At 43.9% G+C, this 12,886-nt stretch overlaps 2 long non-coding RNA genes across 3 annotated transcripts in view; one reads left to right on the top strand and one right to left on the bottom strand.

Annotated features, from left to right (window-relative positions):
* The first annotated feature begins 1,634 nt into the window (after positions 1–1,634).
* LOC138491411 (uncharacterized) overlaps positions 1,635–12,886 on the top strand; it is a 332,106-nt gene continuing 320,854 nt past the window's right edge. For both annotated transcript variants that reach the window (XR_011276001.1, XR_011276000.1), the window contains exons 1-2: positions 1,635–1,705; positions 2,367–2,441. This is a non-coding gene — a long non-coding RNA (uncharacterized lncRNA). The remainder of the gene's footprint in view (positions 1,706–2,366; positions 2,442–12,886) is intronic.
* Positions 5,513–12,886, bottom strand: part of LOC138491410 (uncharacterized) — an 84,287-nt gene continuing 76,913 nt past the window's right edge. Inside the window, exon 5 of the long non-coding RNA XR_011275998.1 lies at positions 5,513–7,257. This is a non-coding gene — a long non-coding RNA (uncharacterized lncRNA). The remainder of the gene's footprint in view (positions 7,258–12,886) is intronic.

Genomic DNA, 12,886 nt, shown 5'->3' with positions numbered 1-12,886 from the left:
CTTTTGCCATGATTGTTGTGACATGAAATGCTTATGGGGAACTGTTTCAGCGAGGCGATGAAGGCTTATCAATCTGATTTGAGAGGTCTCAAATATCTGTTATTATTACTGGGTCCAGTGATGCAGTAGGGGCAATTGAAGCAATATCTCCTAGCATAGGGCGGCCGATCTCGAGCCCTAGCCCATTTTCCCATGTACTGCACTTTCTCCTCCCCCTACCCCCTGCACTTTTCTTCCCCCTCCCTTGCACTTGCGCGATCTGAATGACACCTGGCCTAATAAGATTGTTGTCTGTCTTCCCTCGGTTCCCCCGCCTTGCCTCGTTGCGCCTTGAAACACCTGTGTATAGGCGCGTTATAAATGCCATATCATATCATATCATATAGCCTTTTTCGAGGCTAGGGGGCAGAATAGCACACCATGCTGACTCTTTAGCCTAGGTGTAAGTCTGTCAGGAGCTACGCTAGAACAGCCATTAGACAACAGCTTTGGGAACCTGCAATTGTGTCAAGCTAAAACACAAGCACTACAGGTCCAATGAACCTGTAGCAGAGATCTCCAAATGTCAGCGAAGCAAAGGTTAGGATTCCGGTGGAGATGTCTTAGCATTTTTGCCCTGCCAACGTCTGAATAAGAGGCCACTTTCCATTGGTTAATATGAACCATGATTCCGTTTTATAACTACCCATTCCATTGCAGAAGCAGCCTCCCGGAATGGGAGGAGGAAAAATAAAACTCAACCCCCCCCACCTCCGACCAAACCAACTTGGCTGCTAAGGATGAGGAAAGATAGATCTGGGCCTGATTACAAGTTTGCCGGTGGTGGTAAAACAGCTGATAGTTGACATTACTGGGTGTTTTACCACTCTGCCGAATTATCTGTTTAATTTTTTAAACAAATTTTTCCGGCAGACTTTTTGTGATGGATTTTATTGCCACACAAAAGCAGTACCGCTTTTGGTGAATACTTGGTGCAGCATTACCACATACAGTAATTACCGGCCCCCCCAGTGGAGGCTGGCCCATGGGGGCTGGAGGGGTAGTGCCTCACAAACAATGTGACACCCACACCATGTCAATGAGTAACAGCAACATACTGTTGCTCATGAACGTGATGGGGGTTGCACTGAATGTGCGGCAGGGAGCCATGCGTGCCGTACTTGCGCACTGTAGGCCTTCCCGCGCCATCAGTGAAAGCCTATAAACTCGGCTGAAAAGGATGCCTGGCCGTGTTAAGAAAGAAATGCTCACAAGGAATCTTCTTCTTCACCCAGCCTCCTGTCCTGTCCCTCAAGCAGACTAAGGTGGGTCAGACTTTGCAGACCCCACACCAGTATATGTACGAGCTAGGACAGGGGGCGGGAAGCTGAGGGGGGGTCAGGAGTCTCAGTACAATCCCCTGAGCATCAGAAGCTGAGGAGGCTCAGGGCTACGTGTACCCACAGTGATGTCACTGCGCAGCCCCACCCACATGCTGGAACTTCACAGAAACAAAACAAAACACAGCACAGGCTCTGTTTGTTTTTGTTTGCCAAAGGGGGTCGAATGTTTCGACCCCCTTTGGGAAACGAAACCAAAAAGAGCCTGGGCTGTGTTTGGTTTCGTTTCAGTTCCAGCATGTGGGTGGGGCTTTCCAGCAGTCCACACACTTGGCACTGGACCAGATGAAAGAGCAACACTGCAGGGCAGCCTCGTCGGAATCGAGGTACTATTTTTGTTTGTTTCCTATTTATTTTTTATTTTAGGCGAGGGACTAGTCCCGGCCCGAGTTCTGCACTGCAGTTTGTATTTATTATGTGCATATGTTAAAATGCCATCTGCCACTAATGTTGCCAAAAAAGCTGATATATGGGGACGTTAATGATACCATATGGAAGCATGCACACACACTGCAGGCTGCTTCTAATAAGCTACTGTGTCTAAAGTGTCCTGCAAAACCATTTTGTAATGTTTGTCACCCTAGATGTCCGGCCCTTACAAGGTAAACACGGGGACTGCACCTGGGTCATTTGTTGATTAGAGATCATGTTGCATACTGACAGAAAACCTATTGCACAATGCATTGAAATGTCCTGCTTTCTGAATGTCCACTTCAATGGAACGAAGGATCTGGGATTTAAATTGCTCGGAGCCACTTAGCTCTTGATTGTAGCCTAGAAGAGCCTGTTAGTCTTAACCATAACTGCTACTAACAATTATATTTAGCTCCTAGTACCAAACAACTATATTTACGTGACATTATCAACTCTGAGAATTCTTATATAGGGGTAGCAAAAGGACTGCTCTGAATGCCAATATGCATTTTGTTTGTTAGAAGTATTTTCTGTGATATAAACATTAATGTTCTTCTATATTATGTTCCACAGATCGCTGCACTTGAGTGAATACTTGTTTATATCTGGACATGCTTGATACCCTTGACAGAATTGAATCAACTCAAGGTAAGACATGAGTGAATGGTAATGCTTGTGTAGGAGCGGTCGAAATTGATGTTTGGTGAGCGCACCACAAATCTGTTTTGCTCTTGAGATGCAAACACTACTTTTCTGATTTGGATGTCTGTTCCATACCGCTTTGAATCTCTCCTTGAATGTCCTTTATTCAAATCAGCAAACATACAGAGTTAATATCACATATGTATGTTTAAATGGCACAAGTTGGCCTAGCAGTCAAAACTAGCTCCTAGTAACTGATGGTTTCAAGCTAACCATGCTCTCCAAAAGTAACTTGTAGTTATGGGTGTGACACCAACTGGGATTCTCTATGCTTTAAACAGTTTTCCAATAACTCTGAGCTCCTGGTTATTGTTAGGAAAGATATCCGTTTATGTGTAATTTTCCGTCCAGTTGTGAACCCCCCGACTTTTTGCTGTTGTCTGACATCCTAGCCTGACTTTTGCCAGTGGAGCCCAGTCTTCTGCTGTACTCCGCTGGGGTTTTCTCTCACTTTGTTGTGGGGAAACTGACATGACCTTATAGAGAGTCAGTACTGGGAGACTTTGTTTCCCTTAGTCTTTCACTTTTTGCTAGTTGTTAGCAACATGTTAACAGTGCACAAAGTACCTTACAGTATAGTGCGCTGGGGGTTTCCTTTCATATTTAAGGCCCTGGACACCCTCAAAAGATTTTCAGTAGACGTACAAATGTGCATTGGACAGAGCTGGTGGCAGCTGTAATTTTTCATATATTTGTAACCCTTTCTTGTAGCCCATACCGTGTATACTGCGTTTGGTCCAGGACAGTGGCTTGACCCCAAAATGGCCATTCCACGAGCTCCTTTGTTTTGTCCTTTGGCCATCTTGTCCCTTTGTCTTCCTCAGGTCAAGCAGACCTGGGAAAACCCTTATTTGGTCATGCAGATCCCGACGCAAACCAAAGCTTTTGTGGGCTTCTGAATGCCATATGTGTGTGCCTCCAGGATGTGGGCAGAACTGTCTAGTTCCAACACACATCCTGGGTGCCAGGATGTCTGGTGTGCTAGGAATGACTGGGACCAACGTGCTCCATGATTGGTCCACGTCTGGGATGGCTGTATGTGAGCAGATCCCTCATTGGATCCTCTCCGTTTTGGCACAAAGGAGATTCTGTATAAGAGGAGGGCCCAAACACCCTTACCAGGTCGATCTCTTGAGTACACACCGAATTTAGGAAAGGAGCCAAGTATCCTGAAACCAGGAAGAAGAGTCAAGGAACCGCTGGTGACCCACTGGAACGTTTGGCACCCTGAGCCCGCTGTTGCCCCGCTGGACCCCTCTGTTTCAAGTCTGCAAAGGTGCTTTGACCCATTGGAATAGTGGGACTAGCTATTCTCGGCACCTCCACCTTAACCTGAAAGCAAGCCTACTCTGAAGTGTTCCTGGGCCAACCAGTGAACTGACTAGCTTGCACGGGACCTTTGCCCTGGAACCACTGACATCTCGAGGTCGCATTTGATACTTTGTAAATCGTACGCACTGGGTATAAGGCACTCTCCAGCCAAGTTTTGTACACCTAGTCCCCCTAAGTCTGGAATTAGGAGAGTACGCCTGAACCTGCGTGCATGCAGACACTGTGTCGCCCAGCCATTGTAACGAACTTCGAGAGTGCCTTGCTGCTGTGCCCCCCTGTGCCCTGAAATGAGCTGCAGTGGATTTGAGCGGATCCCTTCATCAAGAGTGGAGAAATCGCCACTGTCCCGCCACAGAATCATCCCTGGAACTCAGCCGCTAAAGTCACAGAACTGCACAATTGCAGGATTTGAACCTACAACCAAAGTGGACTCGACTGCCACTTTGGTCCGGAGTGCGCCGAGAGTCGGTGAGTGCTTGCAACCCTTACTAGTGGCCCCTGGTGCATCCATCCATTTTTACGCATACGTGTCCGCTGAGGACCACTCTTCTTTATTGAGGTAGCCTGTGCTACTGAGCTATTCCCAACTCTTGGATCCTGTTCTGCCCTCTTGGGGAGACCCTCCTCAAATAGTGGGAATTTATTCTTCACTGCCTCACCCGTCTTCCTGAGCTGCTACAGCCCCTGCAAGGGACCCTGTTTTTGCCCAGCCGCACAAGTGCGGGCATCTGAAAGTACTTTTGAGCATAAGTCTCCACTCTTCTTAGGGATTGAACTGCCTCTCAGTTAGGTTTTGATAAGTGAAGGACAGCCTAAAGTATAGTCGCACTGTATGCTCCCTTTCTTCAGAGGTTGTGGACCCTTAATGTGTGCTATTCCTTAAGGTCATTGGTAACTGTATATATGTTTGATAGTAGTGTTGTGCTGGTTTAGTTGTTACTGCTGATATTTGCTTTGTGTTTGATTTAAAATGCCTTTAATAAATGTATATCTATTTTTGATATATACCCTGACTGAGAGTAATTTGTAGTGTTGTTTACTGTGTGTGCTCATTGTGGGATTTCGATCACTCTCTCCCCTCCTGAGACCTAGTCTTGACTGCTGCCAATGCTACCTTGATTGGTCTGGCTTGTCCAGAAGGTTACCCTGTTTCAAGAAACTAGGCTGGCCTTCAGAACCTCTGCCCACCAGGTCAGAGTTCAGAAATACATCTTAAGATTCAGAGAAAGGGCTTGAGATATGGAAAAGCCAGATGCCCATTTCACCCTCCTTATTATGTTGGTTGGCCAGCTGTGCACTATCTCAACTTCACCCTAATTTACTCAGGTGCTATGCTCAGTGGCTATCTGGCACTCTTTATCTGTCAGGGCTTTGAACAGCGTTTGTCAGGGGATCTGGACAGGGGACAGATCCTGTGGGTGTTTCTCCCAAAGATCTACCTCATTGTTTCCCACAAGCCTCAAACACCTCTCACGCTGCCACGGGCCCAATTGAAACTCTGATGCCACCCCAACTGGTGCTGCACAAAGCAAACCACACAAGAAATATGCTTTGACTCTTAAATGGGATACAAGAAACCCGGCAGAGAATTAACTAAACGAGGGGGGTGCAATAATTCATTGCAAAGAATGTTGATACATTGTGAGCTTATGCCAACATCTTATTCCAGGTGGAAGAGTGTAAAGACTTTGCTGTCAATTGTAGGAAGCAATGATATGTGCATGCTCTGGTCATAATTCTGAGAGACAGGAAGTAAGACCGGTCTATATTTAAAAAAAAAAAAGAATGGCAAATATTTTGGTTTGATTTGTCAAATCCTATAATGCATCATCTTCTAGATAACTGCATCGATGACAACAACTGGAAAAAGGTGAACAAGGTAGAGGTTGTGTTCATTTGTTAAAAAAAGGAAGAATGCATGAAAGAAATAAGGGAAGAAGAAAAAAGGGAGAGAGGAAGAAGAAGAGTGAGCATCAAAGTGATAGATAAATGGAAAATTGAAAACAATGTAAACAGAAAGGGGAAAGAAGGAAGGACAAGGGCAAAGATAATACAGAAAAAAAGAAGGCAAGTGAGGTAAAGAAGAGAGAGAGTTAAAGGGAAAGGGTATTAGAGAAAGAGAAGGATGAATGAAAGAAAAGATATAGGGAAAGAGGGGAAGTAAGAAAAAAGGATAGATGCAATGAAGAATAGAAAAAATGAAGAAACCCAAGAAAGAGGGACTGAAGAGAAAAAATGAAAGGATGATGAAATTAAGTAACAGAATAAAGAAGGAATGAAAGAAGAAAAGAAAGAATGCAGCAAGGAAGAGAAGAAAGATAGATGGAATGGAAGAAATATGTGGAAATAATGGAAATGACAGGAAAGACTAAAGAATGGAAAGAAGAAAAGAAAGAAGAAAAGAGCAATAACAATTATGGGCTAAAAGAAGAAAATATGGCATACAGGAAAGAAAGCTCTAAGGAATGAAGGGAAACAAGAGGAATGAAATGAAGATAGAAAGAAGGAAAGAGTAAAGAAAGATAGAAGGAAAGACAAGGACTGGACATACAGAGGAAGAATAGTTGTAATAAATTACAGGTGTAATGAAGGAAAGAAGGAAATCGGGAAAGGCAGAAAGGTATAAGAGAACAAAGGGAAGAATGATGAAATTAACACTAGAAAGAAGTAATCAAAGAATGCCAAAGCTAAGGAAATATTGAAGGTAGGAAATAAGGAACAAATGAAACAAAGATAGGTGGGTAAACAAACAAGGAAGTAGTGAAAGAATGATGAAATGAAGGAAAGAAGAAAGTACCCACTGAATAAAAGAAGAAAGAGAGAACAAACGAAGGAATGAAGAAAGGAAAGAAAGAATACAAATGAATGAAAGGAAAATAGAAAGAAGGAACCAAGAAGGAAGGAAAAGGGAAATCAAGAAGAAACTATGAATTATTAGAAAGAAGGGAAAATAAAAGACAGTGGAATAAATGAAGGAAGTAAATCAGGAAAGAATGAAATAAAGGGGAAATGAAGGAAGAGGGTAGGAAAGAAGTAAAGAATGATAGAAGGTTGCAAAGGTCAAAATAAAGAAAAGATGCAGGTTAGAAAGAAAAGATACAAGGAAGGACGGCGAAAAGGAAAGAAAAATCAAAACACACAGATGTAAAGAAGCGAGAACAGAAACAAGAAGGGGAAAGTAAGGAACGAAACACAATATAATTGAAAATTAACATTATACATTTCTCATTGCACATTGGTTGCTGCCTCTCAGGGTTGTGGAAAGGGTCCTGCAGCCATCACTCAAGTCTGAGACATGACCTCTTCTGAGCCAGTGGGTAAGATGTCTGCCTCCAGGAGCCAACCGGAGGGCGCATACCATTGGACTATTTCACTTATTTTTTCAAGCATCTTGCTCTTTTCTGAGGAGTCATTTCTGAATATTTCAATGCTTTAAAAGAAAATGATTAATGATGACAGTGCCTCTTTAAGACTCAACATATATTCATGAACTTAGAATCGACCATAATAATACTCTTTAAATACTTTCCAATATCAAGGTGTATGACACTGTCTGTAAGTGGCAAATAATATTAGTACATTTAACATGCTTTTTATGCAGCCCAAAATGTTTCTCAGAGCCTCTTAATCAGGCAGGAGCTAGGTGGCTGATTGTTAGGCGGAAACCTGTGCAGCTCCCTCTGGGACCACTGCAAAAGATTTAGGACTACAGGTGCTGCGATGAACCCACTTGGTAGCAGTCTGTACCACACAGATTCAATTGGTAGCTGTGGCTGAGCAGTCAGACTTCTCTCAAGAAAAGTTGGTCAGTATAGGGAGCATACAAGATAGGGTAATTCTTCGCAGCAAAACGAGTAAACACGCAACCAGGCTTTAGTATAAAGGTAGCAAGTTATTTATTAATAACAGAACATCTACGGAAAGTACTAAAGTGAACCACGGCAAACAAATCAAAATACAATTACTCTGCAGAATGGAATAAAGCTCAATCCCCGAAAACACAATATCGACAACTCCAGGTCCTACGGCACCACTTATTTTCAGACAGAGGTGTATACCTCAACCCAGATGACACTCGAATATTTAGTGAGGAAGGGAGAGAAGAGATAGGCAGGTAATGAAGTCAACACGGTTCGTACTGAAGCAGGTAAAAATGCAAGGCAAGAAGGCATTAATCACACTAGATCATACAGTTCGGCGGCCAGGCCCACTCGGTGAGAGGTATGGCACGATGTCCTGGAAAGTCTCTATGGGTGATGCGTTCAAGTCTCAGTTAGCAGTTTGGTTAGCGACAGGTTGAACCAGTTCAGAACAAAGAGTGAATAAAGCTTGGAGGCAACCCAACGGAACGGAGAGGAATCAGATACCTCACACGAACCGATCGATAAGGGAAGCCAGGCGGTTACGGTACCTTGTTGTGGAAGACCACTCCAGCGGGGGCAGTTGTTCCTGGTGGTGGATGCACGACGGGTCTTGGCCAAGAGAAGAGATTGTTGGGTGTCCTGACCCACGTTTAAGCTATCATGCTACAACATTTGGTGCTGTGGGCTTAAAAAAATTCAAGATGGCGGAAAACCCACATGTGCGCCGAAATCCAGGAAAGTTGCGCAGTTTGTGCGCACACCAAAATGGTTGCCTCACTTGCCACCCACCAGTGCGAGAATGATAGGCCGGGTTGCCATGAGGGAAATGGGTTGCCAAAGGAAAAACAGTAGCGCCGGTTAGCTTCAAAGCGCTTTAAAACCACCCTGTGTTTCTCTGAAGGCAGGCTCAAAATGCCTATTTTCAAACATTGCAACATGTGCAAAAAACTCACTGGACACCAGCAGACATTTGGTAGAATGGAGTGTTGTGTGCCTACAAAATCTGGGAAATGAAGAGCCCAAAACAATGCTTATAACAAAACTGCTATGGAGTCAGCAGTTTAAGTTGCACTGGATTTAAAGACACTAAAATCGAAAATGTTTAGATTAAATGAGTGACCTATGTTTGGTGTCACATGCCTTTGTAACTGTTGAAATGTCATAGTTTTGCACTTAGAATCAGCATTCTAGCTGCATGTGTAAAATTGCAAGTTAATTTAAAAAGCAACAAAAAAAAAAAACATGACAGTTAGCTGAAAGTCTGGCTTAAGGAACTTGATTTTGCTTGACAGCTACCCCCATCAGGAGTGAAACTTGAGTCACAACTGTGTTCCCAGGCCTATCTGCCTTTTGCTGGCCACACTAAGGATATACCATCTCTCTGATAATTGAATTAAGGGGAGCCCCCTACAGAATACAGGAGCTCTGAACAATGTAACCCCCTTCACCCAGGCAGATGGTTTATGGCAGGAGTCGTAAATGGTCGTAAAAAGTGGCTTCCTCCTGAAGGAAAGGGGAGGAGCACTGCCTGTGAGAGCAAGCTGGCTTGGCAGAACTGGAAAAACCAGAAATTCAACCTTGTGCTGAGGGTAAACCACACCCCTTTGGAGCCAGAACATAACTTTAAAAAGATGGATCATTCATAGAGCGGACATGTGAAAATTTTATAAATGATACCATAATTCTTGTGATTTTTCTGCCCACAGTTTAAGAGGTTTTTAGAACCGGTGGTATGTTCAGGGGGGTTTTAGCGGAAAAGTGGATATTACTCTAAATGTATGCATGTTAAAAATCTGAAACTTCATCAATTAATGTCCCTACTCCCTGCGCACATGTATATAAAGTGGGGTCAATGTCAGAAATGGCAAAATCAGTTAAAAAGTGAAATATGTGCCATTTCTGTATGCAAGCTCCCAGGAAGAGCAGAGTTTGAACAGGAGATACCTCCTGTGATATGTGAGGTGTGCATGTAATTTTAAACCAATGTTTACCTGTGCAAATATGTCTTTTGTTATCAAATCTAGATTTGTGTGCAAGTTGACAGGAGGAGTGGACTCTCTACAGGCTGTAAAATGACATCACTCTGACACAACTTAGCTCCCCCAATCAAATGAGAAATGGAAGTTTGACCAATTAGAAGCTGAGAGAGAGGTAGGGTCAGTGATGCTAGAACACACCCACATTCTAAACACATAAAAGCAGAGAGACAGGACAGATAGGGACTTAAAATCCATTTGCAGCTGGAAGCTCTGCCGGGAAAATCCATACCTTGCCTCCATCAAACCTCCAGAGAGCCAAACTAGAGACTTCAATCTATCCAGAACCAGAGACCCAGACCAGACCAGCAGAGAGAGCTGACCCAGATCACTATTAGCAGAACCAGAGAGAGCTGACCCAGATCACTGTGAAGTGCAGAGACCAGAGGCGAGCTTAAAACCTGACCAGATCCGTGGCGAGGTCCATTTCACTCAAGAATATAGTGTGAGTACCTAGAAAACTGTGCAGAACCAATCTCTTAGTTAAAATAATATAATTCAATCCTATTTTAATCTAAGTAGAACTGTCTCCTAACTGTCACCTGTCATTTGTAAAGCTGTCACTTGTCATTTTTTAGTTGCAAGCTGCACTTGTCTTTTTTAACTTTAAAATTTCAAATCTGAAAAACGACCTTCACAAAATCGCTCATATCTCTGTGACCGTTTGTGCTAGAGACTTGCAGTAACTTTCACCTGAAAGCTTAGAATCGTGGCTTTCCTACGAATCTAGAACCGCATTCCTACCCCCTATAGTTTTAACGCAATCGCGGAACACGCATTCGCGAATTTTACCGCGATTTGCAAATTTCTTCACGTGTAAAATCGGCTGCTGCTTACCTTCCATTTGCCAGAAATTCGTTTAACCTGCTAATCATTCCTGAATCATTGCAAGAGTGAGCCTGGACTAATATTAACTAGATACCACTCACCCTGAACCTCTGAAAGGGAATTAAAAGCAATTCCAGCATATTTCTCATCCATTGCTAGCACATATAAAAGCATTTGGGCCTGTGTTTTCAAAACTCCTATCTGTTTTCTTTAAGCGTGCTTGGGGGGGATTGAACTGAATTACATTGATTGCATTTCTGAGAACTGTGTGCTTTCCTCCCATTTCCTTGCATCCCATAAAGGGGGGGGGAGTGAATAGCCAGAGAAAAGTGATTACATTGTTTGGTTGAAATCATATTGAGTATTTTCTGTACTGCATTCATTGAATATTGCATCCACCTGAGCTTACATAAAGCATTCTGTACCACCTTCTTCTTTTGTTCCTATTCAACTGTGTGCTACCTTATCCATTTCATGTCAACTCCTTATTGATTATAGAGAAGCGTGTTAGTGGCAGATTCTCCGTTGTTAATATTTATCATATCAGATTAAGTGTGATATTCAATTATTAATTTACTATAAAGCGTGATATCTATATCTATTGTTTAAATTATCAAATAAACCTTTTAACTTGCAAAACAGAACTACTTCTTGGCTCAGTGGGGTCAGGAGGATTCCAAGAGAGGGGTGTTATATAGGGGTAGTCATCCAGAACGCATGAACTGGACATAAAGATATATTAATAAGGGTTTCCATTCAGTATACCAGACTAGGCATTGACTTAGCTGTAGTGTTGAATTGAATCCTCTTACAAATTGGGGGCTCGTATCCGGGATTCTGGGTTAGAATACCACTTGTGCAGCTTAATACAGCGTGCCAGCTGACCAGATACACATATCCGGTCGGATCACCACGCTGTGTTACGCTGTAAAGCATTCCTCAAAAGGGACACTCCAAGAAAAGTTCTGTTCTGCAAAAATAAAATACAAACTTCTGTAAGTCAGGACAGAGACCAATCTCTAGAATGACGACCTTGGTAGATATGAAAATAGCCAGAGAGCACTTCTTACATAAACTATTTGTGAGAGGTGAATGGGCTGAGCAGGGCCAGGATGCCTGGTTGCAGGCCATCACGCGACAGGTCACTGAAACAGGGTCAGACTTATGGAGAGATCAGGGTCCATTACATGTGGCCCTGAGTGAACTATATATGGCTCCTAAGGCCAAAGATGAACACGACAAGATCGTTAGGATAGCGACATATTTATATTTATATATGGGAGCCATACAGAATAAATGTGCTGAAGGCCATGATCTGGCAAAAAGGCAACAGATGGCGTTAGAGAAGGCCCAATCTGATCTGGACTCTTCTGAGCAAAGGCTGCACAGAAGCCAGGAGTCAGAAAATGAGACCAGACAGTACATCACTAAAATAAAGGAGGATATGGATGTGCTGCAAAAGGAAAAGTCAGAACAGGATACCAGATTTCTGGCCTTGCAGAAGGAACACCAAGAAGGTTTGGACTCCCTACTGCAAAGCCAGAAAAAGCTGGAGCAACAGCTAGACTTCAATAGGGCATGTGCTGAGCAGGTAGTCACCCTGCAAAGCCACCTAGATAGGGAGAAGGCAGAGAGCAATAAACTGATTCTGAAAGACCTGGATACCCAGGCAGAGTTTGATCAGGAGCGCCAGAAAGCTGGTGCCTTCCAAAGGCAAAGGGACGACCTGACGGTACAGATGCAGACTCTTAGTCAGGAAAGGGACACCTTAGGCCAGGAAGTCTGCCACTTAAAAAGAAAAATGGAAGAAAATCACCTGGCCCACCAGGGACTGGGTGACCTCCAAAAAGAACACCAGAACTTGCTAGAGCACACCAGGAGGGTGGAGGATGCTCTAGCAAGAAAGGAGCAGGCCAATAGGGACACAGCTCAGGAGGTAACCCTCCTGCAGCAAAGACTGGCCCAGTTCTCCAGGACCAACCAGGAAGCACGGAGGGAAAATGAGGCTCTCTGCCAGCACAATGAGAGGCTCCAGCAACAGGTAGCGATGCAGGAGAAACTGATAGAGTCGAGTAAGGCCTTAACAGAGGAACTGAAAGCACAAATGCAGGCTCTTGCATTGCAACAGGGAGCAGGGGCGGATAGAGATGAGGTCCGCTGGGAAAGAGAGATTCCTGACCATAACCGCAGGAGCCCTAACACCAGGGGCCTTCATCTCCCCCAGTCCCTGGACTCTACCACCCCCATGTCCCCTGGCGCACATGAGCACAGGGCCACAGGGATGGCAGATTACTATCCAGCTAAGAGTATGGGGCTCATAGGCCAGTACCAC

Source organism: Ambystoma mexicanum, chromosome 10 (assembly GCF_040938575.1).
Source record: "Ambystoma mexicanum isolate Mex_15411 chromosome 10, UKY_AmexF1_1, whole genome shotgun sequence".
Classification (NCBI taxonomy): Eukaryota; Metazoa; Chordata; class Amphibia; order Caudata; family Ambystomatidae; genus Ambystoma; species Ambystoma mexicanum.
The sequence above is the reverse complement of the archived record's forward strand: the minus strand, read 5'-3'. Positions and strand labels throughout refer to the sequence as shown.